General features: G+C 33.9%; 1 protein-coding gene across 1 annotated transcript in view; it reads right to left on the minus strand.

The window, feature by feature from the left end:
• ZC3HAV1L (zinc finger CCCH-type containing, antiviral 1 like) overlaps positions 1-24,629 on the minus strand; it is a 116,357-nt gene that overhangs the window by 45,470 nt on the left and 46,258 nt on the right. The window lies entirely within an intron of this gene.

Here is a 24,629-nt window from a genome sequence, read left to right on the forward strand (position 1 = left end):
TGATGAAAGTTTAAGAAGCATCTTACAGGTCAAGATGGTGACTTAGAAACAGCAAAATTTCAAACCACTAAAAACCCTTCCTCGCCCATAAAAACAAAATGCTCCTAGGGGACTGAAAACAAAATCTAACAACAGAACAGAGCTAAGGAACCCTCCTGTTGGACTCAACTTAAAAGGTATGCCCCCCAAAAGCCTGAATTAAAGAACACTTGTGTATAAGGGGAAGGAAGAAGGAAGGTCCCATGACCCCTCCCCCACCCACAGTACTGAGCTTCCAACAGTGGCTGGAATCTCTGGGTGGGTAAGGGTTCTATCCTGGAGTTTTTTTATTTGCATTTCCAACTGATTGATTTCTGCTCTCCCTAGTTTTTTAATATAAGCACTCAGGGATATGAATTTACCTCTGATTACTGTTTTGACTGCATCCCAAAAGATTTGAAAGGATGTCTCGCCTTTGTCATTTTCCTTGATGAAATTATTAATTGTTTCTGTGATTTCTTCTCTAACTGAATGATTTTGGAGTATCATATTGTTTAATTTCCAATTAATTTTTGATTTGGTTTTCCACATACCGTTACTGATCATTATTTTTATTTCCTTGTGATCTGAAAAGGCTTCATTTATTATTCATGCTTTTCTGCATTTGTATGGCATGTTTCTGTGACCTAGTGTATGGTCAATCTTTGTGAATGTGCCATGTAATGCTGAGAAGAAGGTGTATTCCTTTTTGTCCCTATTTATTTTTCTCCATATGTCTATTAACTCTAATTTTTCTAAGATTCCATTCACTTCTTTTACCTCTTTCTTATTTATTTTTTGATTTAATTTATCTAAATTTGATAATGGTTGGTTCAAATCTCCCACTAATATTGTTTTACTGTCTATTTTTCCCTTCAATTCTCCTAGTTTCTCCATTAGAAATTTGGGTGCTATATTATTTGGTGCATATATGTTGATTTGTGATATTTCCTCATTATCTAAAGTCCCTTTTAACAAAATATAATTACCTTCCCTATCTCTTTTAATCAGGTCTATTTTTGCTTTGGCTTTATCAGATATCATGATTGCAACTCCTGCCTTATTTCTATCACTTGAGGCCTAGAAGGTCTTACTCCATCCTTTAATTCTGACCTTGCAGGTGTCTACCCACCTCATATGTGTTTATTGAAGACAACATATGGTAGGATTTTGGATTCTAACCCATTCTGTGATTCATCTACGTTTTATGGGTGAGTTCATCCCATTCATGTTCAAAGTTATGAGTGTGACTTGTGAATTCTCTGGCATTTTGATATCCTTCCCTAATTCTAACCTTTCTTCTTTAGCTCTAACCTTTTAATACAGTGATTTACTTTAAAACAGTCCCCCTTGTCCCCTCCCTTGATATGTTTCCCTTCCTAACCCCTCTCTTTTTTCCCTCCCCCTTCCCCCTCTCCTTCCCTCAGCTTTTGTTTTCCCTCCCTTCCTCCCCCCCTTGGTTTTCCCTTCTCCCTACCCTTGTTGGGTAAGATAGAATTCAAGATCCCAATGGATCTGGATGTTTTTTCCTCTCAGAGTTGATTTCCCTGAGAGTAAGGTTAATGTAAAAACTCTCTTCCTCTCCTTCTTATAGCAGTTTTCTTCCCCTCCCTTTCCCGTGTGAATCTTTGTGTGAGAAAGATTATTCTATTTGCTTTTTCTTTTCCCCCTATTTACACATTACATTTTCCATATACTAATATATATAGAGTGATATAAATGTAGTCCTTATAGAAGAGAGTTTGAATAAAAGAAAAGATAACAATTTTTTTCCTTTTCCCTTTCCATCCTATTTACCTTTTCAGGTATTCCATGCTCTTTGTTTTTCGATATTGAACTTTCCACAAAGCTCTGGTCTTTTCTTTGCAAAAACTTGTAAATCCTCTATTTTGTTGAATGCCCATACTTTCCCTTGGAAGTATATAGTCAGTTTTTCTGGATAGCTGATTCTTGGTTGAAGGCCCAGCTCTCATGCCTTTCTGAAAATCATGTTTCATGCCTTACGATCATTCAGAGTGGAACTTGCAAGGTCTTGTGTGACCCTGATTGGCATTCCTTTATATCTAAATTGTCTTTTTCTGGCTTCTGGTAGGATTTTTTCTTTTGCTTGAAAGCTTTGGAATTTGGCCATTACATTCCTGGGAGTTGTCTTTTGGGAATTTAGTGTAGAGGGAGTTCTGTGAGATCTTTCAGTGGCTGTATTGCCCCCTTGTTCTAGAATCTCTGGGCAATTTTCTTTGATTATATCTTGTATTACAATGTCTAGTTTGCTGTTTATTTCTGGATTTTCTGGTAGTCCAATTATTCTTAAATTATCTCTTCTTCCTCTATTTTCCAAGTCTGACACCTTGTCAGTGAGATATTTTATGTTCTCTTCTAGTTTCTTGATCTTTTGGCATTGTTTATTGATTCTTGCTCTTTTACCTGCTCGTTGTCTTCCAGTTTCTTAATTTTGACCTTTAAAGCCTGGTTTTCCTTTTCAGTTTGGTCAAACCGGTTTTGTAGTTGTGTGAAATTATTTTTGCGTTAATTCCCACTTATCCTGTCAAAAGGCTTCCATCTTTTTGATCATTTTCTATTCAAATTCTTCAAAAGTTTGTGGAGAGTTTCCATTTCCTTTGGAAGGTTTTGGCACATTTGCTTGTGTTTCCTCTTCTATCTCCTCTGTATTTTGTATTTTTGCTCCATAAAATGTGTCCAAAGTTGCCCCCTTCTTGTTTTTCTTGTTGTTTTGTGGCTTTTTTGCTTCTGTGCTGTTTGCCATCTCTATCTGAGTGAGGGGGGATGGATCTTTTGTTATCTGTCTGGTGTTCAGTAGCTTTAACCTCAGGCAAATTGTCTGTCTTCCCCAGGAAGACCGGAATTGCTCGTTTAGGTGTTTTGGTGTTACTACCCTCCTCAGTTCCCTCCTGATGCTTCTCTGTTGCCTTTCTTCTATGCTCTGCACCTGGCTTGATACTCTCAGATGTATTTCAATGCCTCTGCTGGCCAAAGGAGCCTGCACTCTGAGGGGGAGGGGCTGTGGTCTCTGGGAGCTCCAAGGGTTTGTGATAGGAATAACCTCAGACTGAGTATGCCCTGAAGCAGGGACCTTTGGTGAGACTCAGATGGAAGTATCTGGTCAGGGGGCTACAGGCTCCCCCTGTCTCTCTCTGTTTCCCTGCTGTCTAGGTGCCCCTGCGACTGGGTCAGGTTGTTTTCAGGGTTAGACCTTCAGAATAGCCAGTTCCCGAGGCCCTTTTGCCTGCCCTGAGCTTCCTTCTGCTGCCTCGGATTCAGTGCTCTGGATTGGGGGGGATGGGTCCTGGGACCTTCCTTTTGCCTACTCCTTAGATCTGAGTGATCTCGGTTTCTGACTTTTTGGGGGCTATACCTTTTGATCCAGGTCCAGGAGGATTATTCCCAGGGTCTATTCTGTTGTTTGTTTTGAATTTCGGTGCCCTAGGAGCATTCAGTTTGAGATCAGTAAGGAAGGGTTTCTGGAGCTCTGAACTTTAGCTAGCTTTCTCTAAGCTGCCATCTTGACCGGAAGTCTCTCATTTCTTCATTTTAAAGTTGCCTTTTCAAATCCTTTGACCATTTGTCAAATCCAGAATGATTTCTAAACCATAAACATGATTTCTCTACATATTTGAGAAAAGAGAACTTTGTAATTTTTTAAATTGCCCCCCAGTTTTTTGTTTTCATTCTAATCTTCATTGCATAATTTTTGTTTGTACAAAACTTTTTATATTTATTATAATAAAATTATTCATTCTATATCCTAAAAATGAAACATTTTCTAAATACTACCTCATTTTAATCCTCAAAATCATTTTTGGATATAGTTATTATTATTGTTATTTCGGAAACTGTGGGGTCATTGATAAAGTGACTTTATCAGGGTAACAACCTAGTAAGTATCTGAGATTAGATTAGATATCATTTCTTTCTGACTTCAGGTTCAATTCATCATTAACTATGTCACCTCTCTATGTAGTTACTTAGTGTCAATCAGAAACAGAACCTAGTCTAGCAAAGGTGCTAGTCAATTAAAAAATATACATTGAGCACCTATTAATTTAATTTGCAATAATACCCACTGGAAATACAAAAACAAGGCAAAAGACAGTCCCTGCTTTTAAGGAGCTTACAGTCTAATGGTGGAGAAAGTGTACAAACAAATCTATACAAATGTAACTATATAAAGGATAAATACCAAATAATAAATCAATAGGGGATATTAGAATTAAAAGCGGTAGGGAAAGACTTTCTGTAGAATATGAGATTTTAGTTAGGACTTAAAGAAAGTGAGGGAACCAGTAAGCAAAAACGAGAAGAGAAAGTTTTCCAGTTATAGGGACAGTAAAAAAAAAAAAAGATATCTGGGACTAAGAGATTGAATGTCTTATTCATGGAACAGTAGCCAGAAGGTCAGTGTTACTGAATAGAAGATTATATGTTGGAGAGTGTAATATAAGATTGGAAATGGTAGAAGGAACTAGGCTATGTAGATCTTTGAACACCAAAGAGAAGATTTTGCTTTTGCTTTAGGTGATTTGGATCCAGTGGAATTTATGAGTAAAGATGTGGAGATTTACATGGTATTAGCTACGATTCTGGCAAATATGTGGAAATGCTTCTTGAGGAGGAACTGGAGTGGGAAGAGACTCTGACATATCCAGCACCAGGTTACCACAATGGTCCAAGCATTAGGTGGCAGAAGCACATGAGCAATAGCTGTAGCTAGAAAACCATGATATTACTTCATTTTCATGACCACTGTGTATCTCCAATCCTAGTAAATGTGTGCCATCTGAAATTTTGGGGGCCAGTGATTGTGGTTATGTATGGATTACTGGCATAATCATTTCAAAATTCATCTTTTAAAATTATATTAGTACCATATAGGGATTCTCAGGCTATTACTGATTTCTCTGTCAACATCAGTTTTTTTAGAAATGTCCCTTCTCAAACTCAGATCTAGTGGAAAACTTCATGTTCATATATCAATGCTGCTAATGCAAAGTTGAACTGGTATTATTCTGTTGTGTTTTTCATACTGCCATCACTCAAAGCCATGAAGCTATTTGCAATAATAACAAAATTGGTTTCACTCATTTTAGCATCTCCATATAAATAAATGGTTGACAAAAATTAATTTGATGTTTTATTTGTATTCTGTGACATGTATTTGAGAAAGAGAACTAAGGAGGTAGTGGGGCTGAAGGATAACAGTTCCCTCTGCTTGCTTTTCAAACTTGTACAGATCACAGAATTGTTTGTCCTATATGAATTTATTGGGTCTCAATTATTTCACATTAGAAGTTTGGGTTATACCTCTACAATAATTCAATATTATTAGCTATCACATCTTACCAGATCATTTCAATTTCAGGTGATGTATTATAGGATATTTCTATTTTCTTCCTGTAGGTTTCAGAGAACAAGTGAGAAGTTTGATGTTTTTTTTTTTTGCAGAGAATTATAATTGTATATATATGTATATATATCCAAAAGAAAAATCTAATTTTATATTCTAACAGTATTTTTGCTAAGAACTTTAGCCATGGCTTCCACCCAATTGCCCAGAATGCAGCTACAGTCCACCAAAATTCCATTCTGAAAAGGCTAGAGTATTTGTTCCTTGACATTTTCAAAGTTCATGTGATCTTGAACAATGATTAAAGGTTATCTTTAGAGCATATTGGTGATGACAGTTCTCCTAGTTTACTATAGTTTGAGGTAAATAAGAGTGCACTGTATTAAGAATTTTTATTTTCTTCCTCATCCAACTCTCCTATAAGTATTTTAGGCAAGACTTCCCCCCTTTTCTTTAAGGTAGAATTCTGAGTGTGCCAGAAAGCTACATAATTGACAGCGAGGAGAACATGGAGTTTGAAGCTCAGGAAATCATTTTACATCTGTCACATAGCCCTTTGAATTTGTTTCCATCTGAGTGATTATAATCACAGCAATAATTATCCTTGTCTGAGAAAACACAAAAAATGTAGTCCCCAAATCCTCTACTAATTTGGAGCTGTTAGGACAACGGTTGGAAAATATCAATATTATATTCTATTTCCACTGATCAAGTGGGACTCTTAGATGACTATCACTGTCTTCTCAATGCTTACAGTTTAAAAGAAGAAGAATGGACCTGCATTTCTAGCCAGACAGTGATGTTTATTTGGAGGCAGAGTGCACATGAATATAAGAAAGGAAAGAGAAATTTCTACTGATATTTGCATTTGAAAAATTCAAGTAATATGTATAAACCTGTTAGACAAAACATGTTATTGAATCTATATGTATATATATATATATACATATGTATTACAAAAGCCTATTGTTTGATGCTTTAGTTAAAAAATAAGAAATATATTAATAACAATACCAATGAGGAGATAAATTGAAATAGGCATAATTCCAGTTGCAATTGTACTGTTTGTAATTTATTCGCAGCTAAAGTCCTACTCTGATGCCTTTTTGAGAGGTTGAGATTATCCTAGAGTTTGAAATGGTTTCACCAGATTATAAAGTCAGGCCAATTGTCTTCACATATGGACCTGCCATTACAATGTATCTGTATTTCATAAAAAAAAAAAAACAATTTGCCTCTTGTCTGTCTCAGAAGTTCATCATCAGGTATTTAACTCCCAAAGGTTATTTACTAACGTGAATGGAGAATATTCTGCCTCATCAGAGGGAGAATTATCAGTAAAAAAAGCTCCCAGGAATATTACCATTCATATGACATAGTTTTTCTTTTAAATAACTAAAGCATTTTAAGATTAAACATGTAAAGTGATGACTATGTCAGTTATGATAAAAAAAAAACATTTAATCAATGCAGTCCAGTTTCAAACAATGGATTCAATCTTAGGGGGAGGGTTCTATCTTCCTCCTCCCCATCCCCTAATCTGAAGGAAAATCATATCTCACCTTGGACTCACTCTGTGGAATCTTGTAATAGAATTCATGTCTAGGTTCCCTCATATGGAAAAAGAGTCCATTGATCCTATACATGCCCTAAAGGTAACAATGCATATTGGATACAGTAAGCCCCATGGGAAATTAAAAGACACACACACACACACACACACACACACACACACACACACACAGAGCTCCCAAAGTAGTCCATCCGTAACCTCTATAATACTACTCCAATCTATTAAGAAGGTCTTCTCATAGGACTTTTTTTTTAATCCTCTAGACTCCTAATATCATTTTGTGGTTTGTACTCCTTTTGGTGGGAAAAAGAAAAAAATTGTCAATCTCATAACTACTCTATATTCTCATAAATCTCACTGTTATGTGGCTAGACACCATTCTAATCTGACCATCTATGTAACTCACATTACTGAGGTATATAATAGAATTTCCTTAGACTGTGCATATCTATTTCAATTTCTTTTTCCTTTTTCTAACTTAATTTGGAAACTTAGACACTTTATATTCATCCATGCATCTTCAGGAAGAAACAGTCATGATGTCCTACATTTACTAAATCAGTTTTACATGATAAATAGCTTACTTTGAAGAAATTATAGCCTCTGAGTTAATTATTCAGTTATTCCTTTTGGATAACTGTTAAATGCTGAAAATGCCTTATGCATAGTAGGTGCTCAATAAATATTAATTGAATTGATTAAAATGACTAGTTGAATGACAGAACAATGTGATAGGATATAAAAAGGCTACTAAGATGGCCAAGAAATCTGCATGATAAGATTACCCTGCCTGATATGTATTCATTAGACTTTGAAGTCTCTGTAGCAACACTCACCTTTCCCTGGCCACCATTCATGACATTTCTTGTCTTCCCTTATTGGGTATAAGTTCCTTGATAGCTAAGATTGCCTCACTTCTTTATTTATATCATCAGTGCTTAGCATAGAACATGGCACAAAGTAGGATCCCTTTCAAACCACATCACCTAAACTATATCTATCTTCATCCCTTTCCCCTTGGGGACTGGACCCTTAGTGTGGGACTCTGTAGTCTAACCTCTTACCTTGCTTAGAAAGAGTCGATCAAGCAAATTTGGTTGTTTCCAGGCAATGAAACAATGTTGGCTGTACTTATCTCTCCACCCTCCTTCTTGTATTTCCATTTCATGTGTTAACTTCCTTTTTGATAGAGTAAGTTTTTAGAACATGAGGACTGTCTTTCTAATTTGTATTTGTATCCTCAGTGAATAATATGGAGCCAGCTATATTAATACATGTTTTTTAATTATATGAGCAAATATTTTATTAGTTTTTAGTAGTAATTTTAAACTATTGACTGAGATTGGAACTGCCATCACTTTAAATACACACTTTGTATATATACACATATACAAAATCATATAAAGCTATACAAGTATATTAATTTGTATTATACTTGGATCATTATATATGGAGAATTAGTGGAGGACTTCATACTTGCTAAATTTCAAATTATATTCAGCCCAATTTCATTTGAGAATATATTTTTGGAACCTACTTCTCATACATAATATTAGTAATTTATCCCAGTTTTACATAACTTAAATATGTTAAATATGTCATCATACGTAAACTCTCTTGGACTCAGGTTTATCCTCTTCAGAAAAGGGAATGGGTACCACACAAGATGGTCAATATAGTACATTGACTAATAATGAAAAAAAAGCCTAATAACTCAGTCAAGAACACTTCAGAATTGACTTTAGCAAAGTTTATCTTTAAAGTTTCATAAATGAGAAGAAAATACCTATACACTAAGCACTTAATATCATATGCCACAACTTACTCAACTATTTCCTAATTGATATTTATTCCCTCCCTTTCCAAATCTTTGCCACAACAAAAAGACTTGCTACAAATATTTATGTAAATATAGGAACTCCCACCCACCCATCCACCTTTTTTTTTTTTGTCTCTGGTATATAAACCTATTAAAAGTATTGTTTGGTCAAAGGGTATATACTGTTTATAGCCCTTTAGGCATTGATCCAAACTGTTATCCAGAATGGTTGCATTAGTTCACAAATCCCCCAACCATGCATTTTCCCATGTCCCCTACAACTTTGTTCATTTTCTCTTTCTTTCACAATAGCCAATCTGATCCATATAATATGTGATCTCAGAGTTGTTTTCTTTGAATTTCTTCAATTAAGAGTGACTTAGAGTACTTTTGAATGACTATAGAGAGCTTTTATTATTATGTCTGAGAACTTCCTGTTCATCTCCTTTGACCATTCATCAGTTGGATAATGGCTTATAATCGTATACATTTGACTCATTTCTCTATGTATTTGCTGAATTTGGCCTCTATGAAAGAAATTTTAATTTTTTCACAATTATGATTACTATTTGTTACCCTCCACCTTTTCCCCTCCCATTATTCTATTCTCTCCTTTCATTCTGCCCATCCTCAAAAGCTTTTCCCAACCAAAACCTTCCCCAATTTGCCTTTGCTTCTATCATCCTACTGTCTCTTGAATCCTTCACCTCCTACTTACCTGTAGGTTAAGATAGATTTTTATACCCAGTTGAGTAAGTATAATCTCTCTTTGAGCCAATTCAGATGAGATTATGGTTCAGGTGATCTCTTGGCTTACTCCCCAATCTTCTCCTCCATTGTAAAAGCATTTATCCCTCTTTTCTAGTAGATAATTTATTCTATTCTAATTCTCCCTTTCTCCTTCCAAATCATTCTTTATCACTTCTTAATTTTAGATGCCATCTCATCTTTTTCAATTCACTCCCTTGTCCTCTATTTATTTGTAATTCTTCTAATTGCTCTAATATTGATAAAGTTCTTAGTTGTTAAAAATATTATCTTCCATATGAAGATGTATATAGCTTAACATTGTTGAGTCTTTTGATTTTTCTTTCTTGTTTACTTTTTTATGCTTCTCTTGAGTCTTGCATTTGAAAGTGAATTTTTCTACCCAGCACTGCTCTTTTCATCAGGACTCCTTGAAAAGCAGCTATTTTATTGAATGTCCATTTTTCCCCCTGAAGGATTATATTCAGTTTTGTTAGCTGATTCTTGATTTTAGAACTCCCTTTTTTGCCCTCTAGAATATCATACTTCAGGTCCTCTGATCATTTAATATGGAAAATTTGTTTCACTACCCTTTTGGTTGTTTCTGAAACTCTGCGATTCAATTAATAGTGTAATTTTAGAGTTGTTTGGAGAATTTGGTAGAGTTCACCTGAGGTTTTCTATTCTCTGCTATCCTGGCTTTATCATTTTATTTTCTAGCTTGTATTATCTAGTTCTCTGGTAATGGTGGGTAATTCTCTAGTCCCCAAGGTAGCCCAATTCATTTTGGTACAGTATTAATTTCACAAACCTCTTCTCTCTTTTCCCAAGTCTTAATTCACTTCTTTGAAACTTGTGTCTCTTGCTTACTCCTTGTGCTTACCTCTGAGATTAAGAAGATTGTAATTGTTTAAAAGATGAATTTTCCATCTATTGATTAATTTCATTTTCATGTGATATATCTTTAATGATTTGAAGACAGCTGCCATTTCCTCCAAAGATTTTCTTCTGGAATAATAAATTATAATTTTTAAAGAAACTTTCTATATGTGATGATCTTGAGGACCTTCATCACTCTCATAGTTCTATTCAGTATTATTTTTAGTCTGTAAAGTTATCAATGAAATGTAAGAGTTAAATTAGGAGTTTTGACAAAATGAGAGAGCAGCTTTTAATAAATTAAAATTTAATGAGAATATAGTAAAGTTGTAAATTAATATTATCACTTTAAGCCAGAGAAAAGATAACTTCTAGCAGCTTTTAACAATGAACAATTTTGGGGGCAGCTGGGTAGTTCTGTGGATTGAGAGCCAGGCCTATAGACAGGAGGTCCTAGGTTCAAATCTGGCCTCACACACTTCCTTGCTGTGTGACCCTGGGCAAGTCAATTGACTCCCATTGCCTAGCCTTTACCACTCTTCTGCCTTGGAGCCAATACACAGTATTGACTCCAAGAAGGAAGGTAAGGGTTTAAAAAAATGAACAATTTAGTTTTATTAAAAGAGTGATAGTAAAAGAATATAGTAAAATGACCATAATAAAGGAGAGAAATATAGGAAAGTGTGAATCTTAAAATTTCTTAGACTCTACTTCAGAAGAATTGATTAAGCTATTCCCTATTTTAAACAATGTAGGTACTTGATCAGGAATGTATTGAGAACTTTAAAATTACTCCACCCTGCTCAGACAGTGCCTTAGGGGAAGATAAAGTTGTAAAATTCCTTATGGAACAATGAAAAAGTCCCTAACTCATACTTATAGTAAAGCTAGAACCTTAAACTAGGTCTATTTTTAGATCTAATACAAAAGGGTGCTAAGTACCTATAAAGGTTAAATTAATCACTAAAAGGTCAAGCAACTTACAAAGGGCAAGCTTAGCAAAGAGATGTGAAATACTCAGAAGATATAATTTAATCAGAGAAGGTAATAACAAAAGAAGATGTGAACTAAGAATGGTCAGTCCTGGGGAAAAGTCTACTGTGATTGATAGATGTAAAAATTTAGGGGAGGTGACAAGAGAAAATTTTCTTTAAAAGGAAGGAGATCAAAGTGGAATGGGGGAGTTGGAGTTTTGGAGTTAGTGTGGAGGAGCTGGCTCTTGGAACTTAGTTGGAGTTTTGCTTGGGACAAAATCTTGTGGTAAGTGGATAAAAACTGACCCTTTTCCTACTATTTTCTTCTTACTCTGTCTTTCTCCCTTCCCTTAATGCCTTCATTTGTATTAATCTCCATAAATATATATCTGATGATATATATATATATATATGTATATATATATATATATATATATATATATATATATATATATATATATATATATAAAATAAATCTCCATAAAACCCACTTGAACTGGGTATTTCATATTTGGGAATTTTTCCCATGGTGACCACTTATTTTTTATTTAAATCAAGACACTAAAATTATCTTTACAGTTTTGGCAATTCACAGTATTAGAAACCACATTTTTGTGGTTACAAAAGTGATAGAAAAATTGCCTAACTAATTACCCTATAACTCCCTATATCTGTCTATAACCAGCTATAACTGTCAATCAAGAAAATCCAGCTGATCACCCTTCAGCTCAGCTCACCAGGTAGAATCTATCTATTTATCTATATCTATATCTATATCTCCCAACCACCAACTAATCACCAACCAATCCCCAATGACCAACTACCAACTACCAACCCCCTGAAAGGTCAAAAAGCCCCAAAATGCCTCTCAGTCCTCATGCTGACCTTTTATATCCTCCTCTTCCCTCACTTCCTGTGTCTCTGGTTTCTACTTCCTTTCACTGTGGGCTGGTATATATCTTTCTACATCTCTTTGGTAAAAGGACTCCAGGTCCCCACTTAAATTAGAAGAAAGGAATTAAGAACTACCTTTTACAGTAACATTTCCTGATCCAAAGGAGGGATCGTAATCTAATAAATCAGAGGTTCCAGTGATATCCCTGATATGTGAACATCCTCCCTAAAATGTTGCACCAATTACTAAACTATATATTGTCCCCATTAACTGGGTAGAGAAAAGAAAAACTGGCATCACCTCTCTACTTCTAGATACTTTCTCTTGTTTAATATACCCAATATTTTTTACTTTAATATCTTACTTTTGACAATTTTTGAGTCAACTTCTAGTTTTCTCTAAGCTGAACTGCTGTCTTTTACTTATGAAGTAGATTTTGGGGCCTAATTTTAAGACATAGATACCGGATTAATTTAATTGCATCTCAAGAAGCATCAGAACAACATGGGTCAGTTTTAATGATTGAAGAATTAGAAATAAGTCCTGCTTTTGATATGTACTGATTATATAACACAGAATAAGTCATATAATTCAGTGCCCTAAATAACTAAGAATATTTGCTTCTCTATATAGCCAGAAAGGAATTCTCTTTAATAATGATATGAGTCTAATTAAAACATGCATGCACAATAGAAAAAAAAAACTAATCAAACAGTATTAAGATTGCAGAATCTTCAATAATATTATAGGTTGTTTTTTTCAGTTTAGATGAAAAAATAGGTGACTTGTTCAACAACTTGTTGGACCATCTAGCACTTGAAGAGTCTAACTAAAATCTTTTATCATAAATAAGAGAAAATTTTGTGATATAATATTAGTTTGCTCAAACTAAGGCAAGTAATAAGTGGTAGAATGAGGATTCAAATTATTTTATTCTTATTCCAAATTCAGCATTAACTCCACTTCTTTAAGATCCATCTACAAGAATATGAATCTATAAAGGATATCTAATACACTGTATAACAGAATTATGATCTAACAAAAGAAAATTTTATTCTGAACATATAGTAGCAGGATATGACAGTAAAAATCTGGTTGTTCAATCTCATGTGTGCCTTTAAAAAGTAAGGCACCTGACAGAAAGTTCAGCATTATTCAATAGGGTGATATAACTTACAAAAAAGTTCATTTCATCTTAGATGCTATTAATAAAAGTACCATGTCTAGGAGAAGGAATGTATTCCTCTGAACTTTACACCTGTTATGTTTTATCTAGTATATCATGTTACACCCTGAAAGTCCCATTTTTGAAGTTTATTATCAAAAATTACTAAATATGTTCAGAATAGTGAAATGTGAATATTCATGCTAGGTAACATGAAGAATAGTTGAATAGTTCTCTCCCAGAAAGAAGAAAATTTAGGAAGATATGATGAACTTTGGTTTTCTTAATTGACTAACATGTGTAAAGGAATTTTTAATTAAATCAGTGCTTGAGGACCAAAGGAAAACATTTTGAATTAATGTAAGGATATGTTTCTAAACAACAGAATTTGTCCCAAATCAAATGCTGTTTAATTAAATATTGAGTTAAAAGTATTAAAGACTTATTCAAAGTAAACTTAATGGTCATTTTGTGGAGACTATAAAGGCATTTTTATAATGGGTAATTGAACTAAATGACCTAACTTTTTTTTCAGTTGTAAGATTCCAAGATTTCTCTCCAGTAGAATGCAAGTTTCTAAAAATCATAACTTTTTGTTCTCTTTTATCCACAGCACAGAGGCTTGCTTATAGTAGACATTTAAGAAATACTTGATGAATTGAATTACAAATTCCTTGACTGTGAAATCATGAAGTCACAAAAAAATCATCCTGGTGATTACAAAAGAACCAGCAGAATGATTGAATTATTTTTACAGTAGTCATGATCCTTTCATAATCATGCAAACTTTAGACATGCTACAAGCTAAAGATAACTTTCAGCTTTCTATTTGCCATGCTAACTATTGCTCTAGTAAATCAGTGTGACATTAAGATGAACGCCAAGAATTTGTTAATGTTTAGTCAACATGTTAAGTATCAGCTAATAATAAATATAATTTATATTCGACTTACTGAGCAAGATAAAGACGCAGAGGTCCACAGATGTTTAGAGTGGCATTTCCTTTCTTAGACCATTATCAAATACACTTGAAATAAACTGAGGACATTGCAAACACAGCAACCTAAAGACATTAGGCCCTTTGCCTAATACATTCCAAATCCATGTTATTGATAAAATAGAAGTACTTAGAGGTGACATTCTTTAAGACACTTTTAAGTGTCTTGTGACACTTTTAAGATATTCTTAATGTCTTAAAAGAACCAAACACAAGTCTTAGGAAAAATCAAACTCTTTGGAGCTATTTAAAGCATCCTTGCCTTTCTAAAGAGGCCTATTCCTTCTCTCTATTTTGAGATAGTATTCTTTTCACAAAATTACCAACATAACTCAAAGTTCACACTCAGGAACATGCTGAAACTGTCTTTCACCTATTTCTATTAGATGTTCTTTTATCCTCTCAATATTACCTCTCCTTTCATTGATAGAAAAGGTGAGAAGTGGAGAGTTAAGGCTCCTTGCTGAAGGTTATATACTTTCATGGTGACAAAAAACAAGGCATTTTCATTTGCTCCTAGTTTATTATTTTTTTCATCAGTGTATCATATCAATTTTTATATTTATGCATTTAAAATGAGCAAAGATTTCTAAAAGGCCCCAGAGCTAGGGATAAAAATCAATGCTTAGCTCTTGAACATTACAACTTACAATATCATCTTTTTCAGTTGTCAAAATGATACAACATATCTTCTTTCATCTTCATATGACATCAGGCATTTAAAAGTATGAATTAAATTTTAAATCAATTACAGTTTTCATGTATATTGTTTTAGAAATAAGGCAAAGAAAAAGGATTTAGTAACTACTGTTCATAGTTAGCATAAGCCTTTCTAAAATCTTAAATCTCATTTAAATAGCCAAATATTTTAATGTCTACTACATATCAGGCAGTATTCTGGAGAGAATGATTGGTCCAACCATTCTTTCAGATAGTTCACAATAGGGACACATGGTGTCTAATAGGAAAAAAGTCTTAAAAAAAAAGTAAACTCCTCAAACAAGTATTCACATTAACAAATTAAAAGGAGAGAATTTCCTTGCTGACCCCTGTGGGCAATCAGTTAATGCACTAGAGCATGATATTTAATTACCCTTTTTTATTCTCCCTTACATTATTTTAGCTTTCGTAGCTACACATGTTACAATTGGTCATAAAATTATATAGCCCATTTTAAGGTCCAACCACAGTGTTTTTCTGGCTGACTTCCCACTGCAGTGAATTCTATAAGTTGATGATCCACCATGTGAAGGTTTTTCTCCAATTGGTTCTAAATTTACTGCCATTTAATTTCATTGATCCCTTGTTATTGTACCATTAAACTGGAAGTCCCAGGTTCCTTTAACTGATTTGAAAAGCTCAGTAAGTTTCTTCTGCCTTTATCTGATTATTCTAATCTCTATTGAAACAAAAGAAATATAAATTGGAATGTTTCAAATTCTTAGGCATTGTGAATGAGGCTCATATTGATGCATTCTTTCTGGCCTTAAGAAGGACTATTGCTTCTGCTCTCTATGGCACAGACAAAAGTCCTGAGTGACTTGGGGAGTCAGTAGTAATGCTTTAACCAGCAATAATTTAGTCCAAATGGGGAGGTGACAGGGAGGGTAAAAACACAGTTAGCAGTTGGAGGTTAGCATGTGGTAACCCATGTCTTTGAATTTTATAGAATTATGCAAAAAGAGATTTGTGAAGAGGAGATCATTAGAGCAGATATAACATATTAAGGGAGGGTTGGATCAAAATCAGAAAGAAGCATGGCCAGGTAAAAAAGGTGTAAGGCTGGAATGATCTTATTAAAGATGAGCAGTAGAGTACTGAACTAGAAGAAAGAGAATTCAAATTTATTATACTTACTGTTCTGTGAATTCATGACTATATTATCCTTGATTTTCCCCTGAATTCCATTCAGATGGAGCTCCTTTAAAGTTATGATTTCTCTTATTATTAATATTCAGAATAATTGGGACTATACTTAGTAACAGACTTTTTTTCCTTATTATAGAAATTTCAAAACTGGATCTGAGGGCAATCTAAGACAATATAGAGATGTAGTATGTTGAGTTGTTTCAGTTGTGTCTGACTCTGTGATCCCATTTTTTTTTTTGGTTTATTTTATTTTTTTGGCAAAAAAATACTATTTCCTTCCTAGCTCATATTACAGATATGAGACCAGATCTGAATTCAGGAAGATGAGTCTCCCTGTCTCTAGGCCTGGCATGCTCTTCACTCTCCCACCTGACTGACTTATAGAAGTGTTACATTTATGCAAATGAAAAGACACCAGCTTCCCAAAACTGGGAGGTCCTGATGGTATGGAATGCAAGGTTCTGAAAACTGTTAAAGTCTTTAGTTCTATAGACATCCTTTTTTTTTAATAAATAAGAAAATAGCAGCAAAAACACTGAACATGAAGACTAAATGTAAGGATATGAAATCTAGAGATTGATTCTAGTCAAGTTAAGATAATTTTCATCATTTAAATAATATCCACTGGGCTATGAACAGGGAATTTAAATAATCTTTTTTGGGAAGAGCAGATTGGTATTTTTTTTTCCTTTGGGGATATGATTATCATAAAACCTAGATTCACAATGAAGACTGAATTTTATAAATATTTATTAACTATTCACTATAGGGGAAGCTAAGTGCAACAGAACCAATGCTTTCAAATTGTGGTGTTGGACAAGACTTTTGAGAGTCCCTTGGAGAAGAAGATATAATCAGTCATTACTTAAGTAAATCAATTCAAATTATCCACTGGAAGGGAAGCTGAAGCTTAAATACTATGGACACATAAAAAGAAGATAGCACTCATTGGAATAGATCTTACTAGTGGGAAAGATTACAGGAAGGAGAAGATAAAGATAACTATTGTTATGGAAACAATGAACATGAACTTGAGAATTTGAGACAGAGTGGAAGATTGATGGTCCCAGTTGTTTATGGTCCATGGAGTCATGAAAAATCAGACATGACTGATAATTGTACAAATATATATATATATATATATATATATATATATATATACTTCCGTGTGTGTGTATAGTAGAGTGCTATGTCTTAGAATATATATTTTACATGGGGAAATATTATGGCCCTCAACATTTTTATTTTGGGTTGTGCCTGTGTATGTTTGAATTCATGTGTGCTTATAGCTATTTCATTTTTAATAGGAAGAAAAATCAACAGAAAAATAGTAGTAATGTTTATTTAAAAAAATAAAAGTATATAATAGGAGTATTTGAAGCCCATTCACCTGTCTTTTATATCTAAAGAACTATGCAATGAGAAGTCATCTTTAGAATGATTCCAAGCACCACAAGATACTGACTCAAAGAAAAGTGTTATTTTCATTAGACATTTCTCCTAAGGAAGAAAAAAGAGGTCATTGCATGTTTCAAAGGTACTCATCAACAACAAAAATGATTGAGACAGTAGATATTTTGATTCACCTTTCAATTAATTAATGAAGATTGTAGAATGTTGATTGTTATTTTATTTTAGGTCCTTTGCTTCCTCTCACCAATGCTGAAAAGTTGTAATGATACTTGTCAGTCCATTGGTGGCAACATCCTGAGAATTGGCTCTGCATGTTCCTTCTCATTCTCTCTCTCTGTCTCTCTGTCTCTGTCTCTGTCTCTCTTTGTCTCTCTCTGTCTCTGTCTCTGTCTCTGTCTCTGTCTCTCTCTCTCTCTGTTTCCTTTCAGTTCTCTTCTTTCTAATAAGATTGATTCCACAAATAATTCCTAAGGTCCCTTTCCTAATGCTAATTATTCAAAGGTTTCTAAGACATAGTACTCTTTGACACAATAAACATATGTGTAAGAAATGTATTGTATTAGTCATATTCATACATTGGGAAAAATACTTTGCATACTAATATGTGTGTCTCCTGTCCAGCAGGTGATAGAGACTTTGCTGTGGTGATTTGCAGGCACTAGAGACATGAGGAGGGATTGGGGGCCTGTTCTTCTCAGGAATTTACTGTTCTGGAATCTGCCACTGTTCTCATATAACTCCCGGCAACAAGGCTCCATTACTGCCAAGCTATGACCCTATCCTCATGGATATACTATTTTTAAAGAACTCAAATTTATGAGAACAGAATGTAATTCTTCCTGGAGTAAAAATAACTTTGTTGATGCTTTTCATTGTCAGACATGGATTACAACTGGGGACCTCCATTATTAAGAAAGATCCTTCCACAGTATTATTAATTCCATATTTTTTAAAACCCTTACCTTCCATCTTAGAATGAATACTGTGTATTGGTTTCAAGGCAGAGGAGTGATAAGGGCTAGGCAATGGGAGTTAACTCACTTGCCCAGGGTCACATAGCTGGGAAGTGTCTGAGGTCAGATTTGAACCTTTGACCTCCTGGCTTTTAATCCATTGAGATACCCAGCTGCCCCCTTAATTACATAATTAGATATCAGGTGGTGGGAATTTTGTCTTGACCTAAACAGAGTGTTTGTGAAGTCCTCCTTGCTCCAGAATCTACTGAAATGATAACAACTACCATCTATACATGCTAGAACCTACTAAGTACTTTAAAACAACTCTGGGAGGTAGGTGCTGTTATCAGCTTCATTTTAAAGATGAGGAAACTAGGAAAACAGGAATTAAGTGATTTCCAGGATTAATGTCTGAAAGACACATTTGAAGTGAGGTCTTCCTGTCTCTAAGTGTGGTGCTCTATCCACTGTGCTGCCAAACTGCCCATAATTAATTTTACAATTTTGCTTAACTATTGTGCCTCCTCTGCTTTGTGTCATTACAATTTCATAGAATGACTGTGTTCACAATAAATACCCAGGCAGGTGAACAACTCTTCCCTTAGGGCTCCCATGTCTTAACACTAAATTTTCTCAAAGGCTTGGTCCTAGTTTATCCTTTTATATTTTTAAAGACCTTCCCAACCTGGTCACTCTCTTCCCTAGCATTATTGGACATTACTTTCTCCTTCAACACTCCACATTATTGACAAATTTTCTTCTTTCTCTTCCTAACCCTTACTTCTATTTCCTGACTCGGGGTTTTTGTCTCAGATTTCTCTGTGCCTAGAATGCACTCTCCAGAACCTTCATCTACTAGAATTCATCTCCAACAAAGTGACACTCAAGTGACACTTTCCACACAAATCCTTTCATGATCCCAACTCTCCTCTTCTCCTCTTAAGTGTCAAGTAGTTAAATATTAGTATTTATTCCTTCATACTAATTCTCTATGTGTGCTTATATACCAACTTGTTTCACTCTTAAAATGTCAGCAGTTTGTGAGGAGGGATTGTTTCATGCAATCTTTTTGTATCTTAAGCAACTAATACACTGCCTGTCTTATAGCAGGAGGTTAATATTTGTGGAATGATTGATTTCAATGAGAAAAATAAACCATGCAAGTTAATATCAATAGATTGAATGCACACACCATTACCTTTCTAGTCCCTACAACTGTCCTCTAGGCAGACAAGGCTAAAAATACAGGAGTTCAATTCCCTGTTGTACCCAATTGGATGTACATAAGAGATATCTTTCATTTTGGTATTTTTTTCTCACAAACTGCAAGGAAATATTTTGCATAAATTTTCACAAATTCAGAGTCCCAGGCTTCTCTTCAGGAGGAGGCAAGGGTTGAATAAGGAGAGTAACTCTAGTCGTCCTCCTAGGTAGTCATGTTTTTCATTCCTTGATCTCCACTTCCCCTTTGGGGTACTCAAATTTATTGCATAAGTGTATGCTGATGACCTTTTTTTCTCACAAGAGAAAGGTCTTCAAGGGAGGCAGTCCAAAGCTTCAGTGACAATTTCCTTATTTTTTCTTTGTGTTCAAACTTAAGTTTCCTTCTTTAAAGACTACTCCAGCATTCTCTTTCACTTGCATTACCAGCGGCTCCCTCTTGGGCTGAATTTTTTCTCAGGGACTCTTGGAAGGGCCAAAGATGCTATTGTTGTAAACTCCCTCTGTGTTTGGATGGTTTTCACTTGAGTGTCAAACATATTGGTTAATGTGATGCTTTGTGCAAAGTAGTTATCTCTCAGTAGCGTTTCCTTATTGAGTGCAATAGAATCCTGAGAACTTGAGAATTGGAATAAAAATACTTCACCTAGAAACTGAATAAGGACATTTTCCTTCTACCTTCCATTAATTGTTGTTTGGTGATTAACCACATCCCCAGCTGAAAGCAACAAACTTCAAATTTCTTGGATCTGAGAAGTCCAAGCATAAGTAAAGTTTTTCTACCTGACCTTCAAGTTAATCCACATCCAGAGAGAATTATTCAAGCTTTGATAGTTCAGTGTTACTATCTGGGGTACTACAATTTTTTTCCCAAAAATCCGTATACAACTGAGTTGAATTGAATGAATTTCCTTCACTTATATGCAGCAGGGGTTCAGCATCATATTGTTGTAGGAAGGAGACAAGAGAGCATTAGAACACTGATTAAATTGCAAAGGAGAGAGGAAGATTGTGGACAGTAGTATGGGAACAGCATAGATAGCACTTCCCACTTGGCTGGGATAGGTCTTGCTATAAGATGTGAGGAATGATGACAGACAGGTGACCTGCTTTGGTGAGTATATCTGTCATGAAATGCTTAACCAGAATTGACTTATTGAATTGTAAGTTGATGAAAGGATTGTAAAACTGAATTATTTCTAGACTGTGTGTTGGTTAAATTGTTACAAAGTAGACCACACATTTTAAGTCGGCTCAAACTGTGGGAAAAAGAATAAAATGATAATACTGACAATTTTCCTCCTCTTGACATAAGAGCTAGATGCAGATGATTAAGATCACTCAGAATAATATGACTATAATTGTGCATTAAAATTATCTACAAGGGCATGCTGAACAAATTATGAATAGTAAATTTCTATTAATTTGATCATAATTGTGATATTTTGAGTATGGTGCTGCCAAAAGTTAACTAGGCAATCTATTCATCTTCTGGATGTTAGGCTATCATGATATTAATTTGGGCTATTTAAAAAAATATGACTTCCATTTATTTTAAATTTAGACTGACATACTGGAAATTTGAATTTAATTGTTCAGGGTGATTTTATCTCAATATCTTAAAATTGCAAAGTTTTCTTTAGCTAACACATTTTAATAAATATTGGGTTCCTTGATCTGGATTACCCAAATACCTGTTCAGTAATTGGTCAAAACCTCAAGAAGGATTAATATAAAGAGTGCTTTGGGAACCAAAATTAAATCCTGTAAAACTGTATCAAACCCACATAGCCTGGTGCCCAAGATCTTCTAAAATTCAGCCCAGATCCCACTCACCGGATAAATCACAAATAAATCATTCTTTAGATGAAGATAAAGTCTTTTATTCCCCATGGAGGCATTTTAAAATAGTGATTTGAAAGTTAAAGAAGCATAAATTCTAGTTTCAAGTTGACCCCTCATATTTGTGCAACATTGGCTAAGTTTGGGCTTCATCTTCTTTAATATGAGGGAGTTAGACTAGGTGCTATCTAAAGACTTTTCAAATATTAAGCACTTATGATCTTACCTTATTAGTCATTCTTCATTTCTCTAAAGACTAAAAGGTAGGAGATTATGATAAAGGCAGGGGTTATAGTAACTGATGTCACTATACAGCACATAAAGAAAGAAAGGTGGTAGGGAATACTTAGGGTAAAAAAGACATGATAAAACAGTTGCAGCATTAACCATTTAGTATTTTCAACAATACCCTAAATTTCCCTAACAATGCCTCAGGAAATATTTCTCATTAGGCATTACTATTACATTATACTAATGTTAATATTTTATTATTTTAGAACTGAAGACTAATATATTAATATTTATAATTGATAATGAGTAAAATTAGAATATAATTAATATTTTGATTATGCTATTACATTATGAATACTGAAAAAGTCAGGCCATTATTCTGAACATCAAAATCCACATGAAAAGTTTTAAAGAGTCATTTGTTGCATTGCTGGACATTGTGAGATGATTTTATATTTGTATCCTCAGTACATATGGGAAATATCTAATGATGCACATTGATTAACTTATACACTTTGATGAACTCTAATCTACCCAAAGGTATTGAGGAAAAGACAAAATATCTAACTAATGCATTTGCTGAATCACTGTCAAGTTGTTTTGAAGAACTGGAGGATAAGAAAGATGTTCCCAATTTCCATGAAGGGGGAATAAGTCTACGTTATTGAGCTTGACTTTTATTTCTGGTGAAACTGAATAAATTATAATGAAATGCATGGATACGGAACATAAAATTTAAAAAAAGATGACAATGAACAAAATTGCCATAATTTCTTTTACAATACAATAAGCCATGGCAGTCTACTCTAATTTCCTTTCCTTATTTTCCTTTCATATTTTTCAAAGGACAGCTTTTCCTTTTGGCTTTACTCACTTTAAATGGAGAGGGCTGTAAATAAGTGTGAAAATTATTTACAGTACATAAGAAAATAAAAATCAATTAGATATTTTATAAATAAAGAAAATTTTAAATGAGACACCATAAGTAGGTAGTGTTGTTACCATAATGTTGAAATTATTATTTTTAAAAGCTATTCATAATAATTACAAATTTGAATATAATCACATTTTCCTTTGATTCATCAATAGGATTGTTCTTTTTTGATATATATAAAATTAATAACTAAAAATTAAAATTTAAAGTAAGAAAAGAGCCTTCCTAAGGTAATGATTTAGCTTAATGAGATTTGTCAGTTTTTTAACACTTTTATGCCATCTTTGTGGACAAAATGGAAAGATGTGAGTTAAATTATACTAGTGTTGGGAAAACATCAAGCTGGTCTTGAAGATAGATTCAAAGAATATTTATCATTGGGTTAGTGTAAAAGCAGAGGGAGGTCTTTAGTGTTAACTGTTGCCAGAGCAGAACTGTTTAATATTTTAATCAGTGATGGAACAATTTGAACATATACTAACATAAATCATTTATGAATTTACATGATTGTACTTTATACTCTGTCCTTTATCTCTTCAACTAATCCATTAGAAAAGCAAAAGTAACTTTGTCATTGTTAAAATCCACTTGAACTATATCTATAGCATTCTACTGATCAAGTTGTTAACTAGCCTCCCCAATCCCCAAAGAAAAGAATTTAGGTAAACTTGGCATAGTATGATACTGACAAAAATTTATAGTAATGCCTTGACCTTAGAAAGTAAATTTCACTGATCTAATTTGCAGGCATATTCCTTTATTTATTTTTAAATTGGGACAATATTTGGATGTTTGATTATACTAACCAGAACATTTTTAAAAAGTGAAATTAAAAGACAAACATCAGACTAGGTAAGAAAAGGTAAATATGAGTGGCGATGTTTTGCAAAAATAGTGTCAAACATGTTAAACCTCAGAATTATCTGGGGCTGGACAGAGAAAATAAATTGAGGAAAAATATTTTTTTTTTGTTTTGAAGTTTTTGGCCATATTGAGGGAAAGACTGCTTGAAGAGGATTAGGCATTGATAACTGACCACAGAAGTCAGACATACCTGTTTTATTTTCCTCTGTTCTCATTTCCTCTGTCCAGAAAAAATAGCTTTTGCAGTGAATGGTAAGCTGTTAAAAGTAATTGAGAGAACATCTCTCATAGTGACAGTACTGATTTAATAGAAAAGCATGACTTCCAACTAAAAAGTGAAATGATGCCAAATATAGAAGAGTACTAATAAAATGTATTTCACCAATAGGTATAAGGAGTTTTACAATTGGGTATATTTTCATTTATTTTATTTATACAATTCTTTTTTCACTGAATTTTATTTTTTCAATTGCATGTAGAAATATTGTTTGACAATTATTTTTTGACATTTTATGATTAAGAGTCTCTTCTTCCTTCCCCATCTCTCCAATGAGGTAAATAGCCTGATAGAGGCTATATCTGTGATTTCATCTAATACATATTTTTATATTTCTCCATGCCATAACTGAAGACACATATTATATATACAATAAAATAATTTTTAAGAAAATAAATTGAAGAATGGCATGCTTTGGTATGCAATCAGATTTCAACAGTTCCTTCTTTGGCAATGGATACTGATTTTGTTTTTGTTTTTGTTTTTATCATTAGTCCTTTGGTGTTGGAGCCTTGTTTTGCTGATAATAGTTTAGTCATTGACAGTTGATCATTGCACAATATTTTTATTGCTGTATAAATTGTTCCCCTGGT

This window comes from Monodelphis domestica, chromosome 6 (genome assembly GCF_027887165.1).
Source record: "Monodelphis domestica isolate mMonDom1 chromosome 6, mMonDom1.pri, whole genome shotgun sequence".
Lineage (NCBI taxonomy): Eukaryota > Metazoa > Chordata > Mammalia > Didelphimorphia > Didelphidae > Monodelphis > Monodelphis domestica.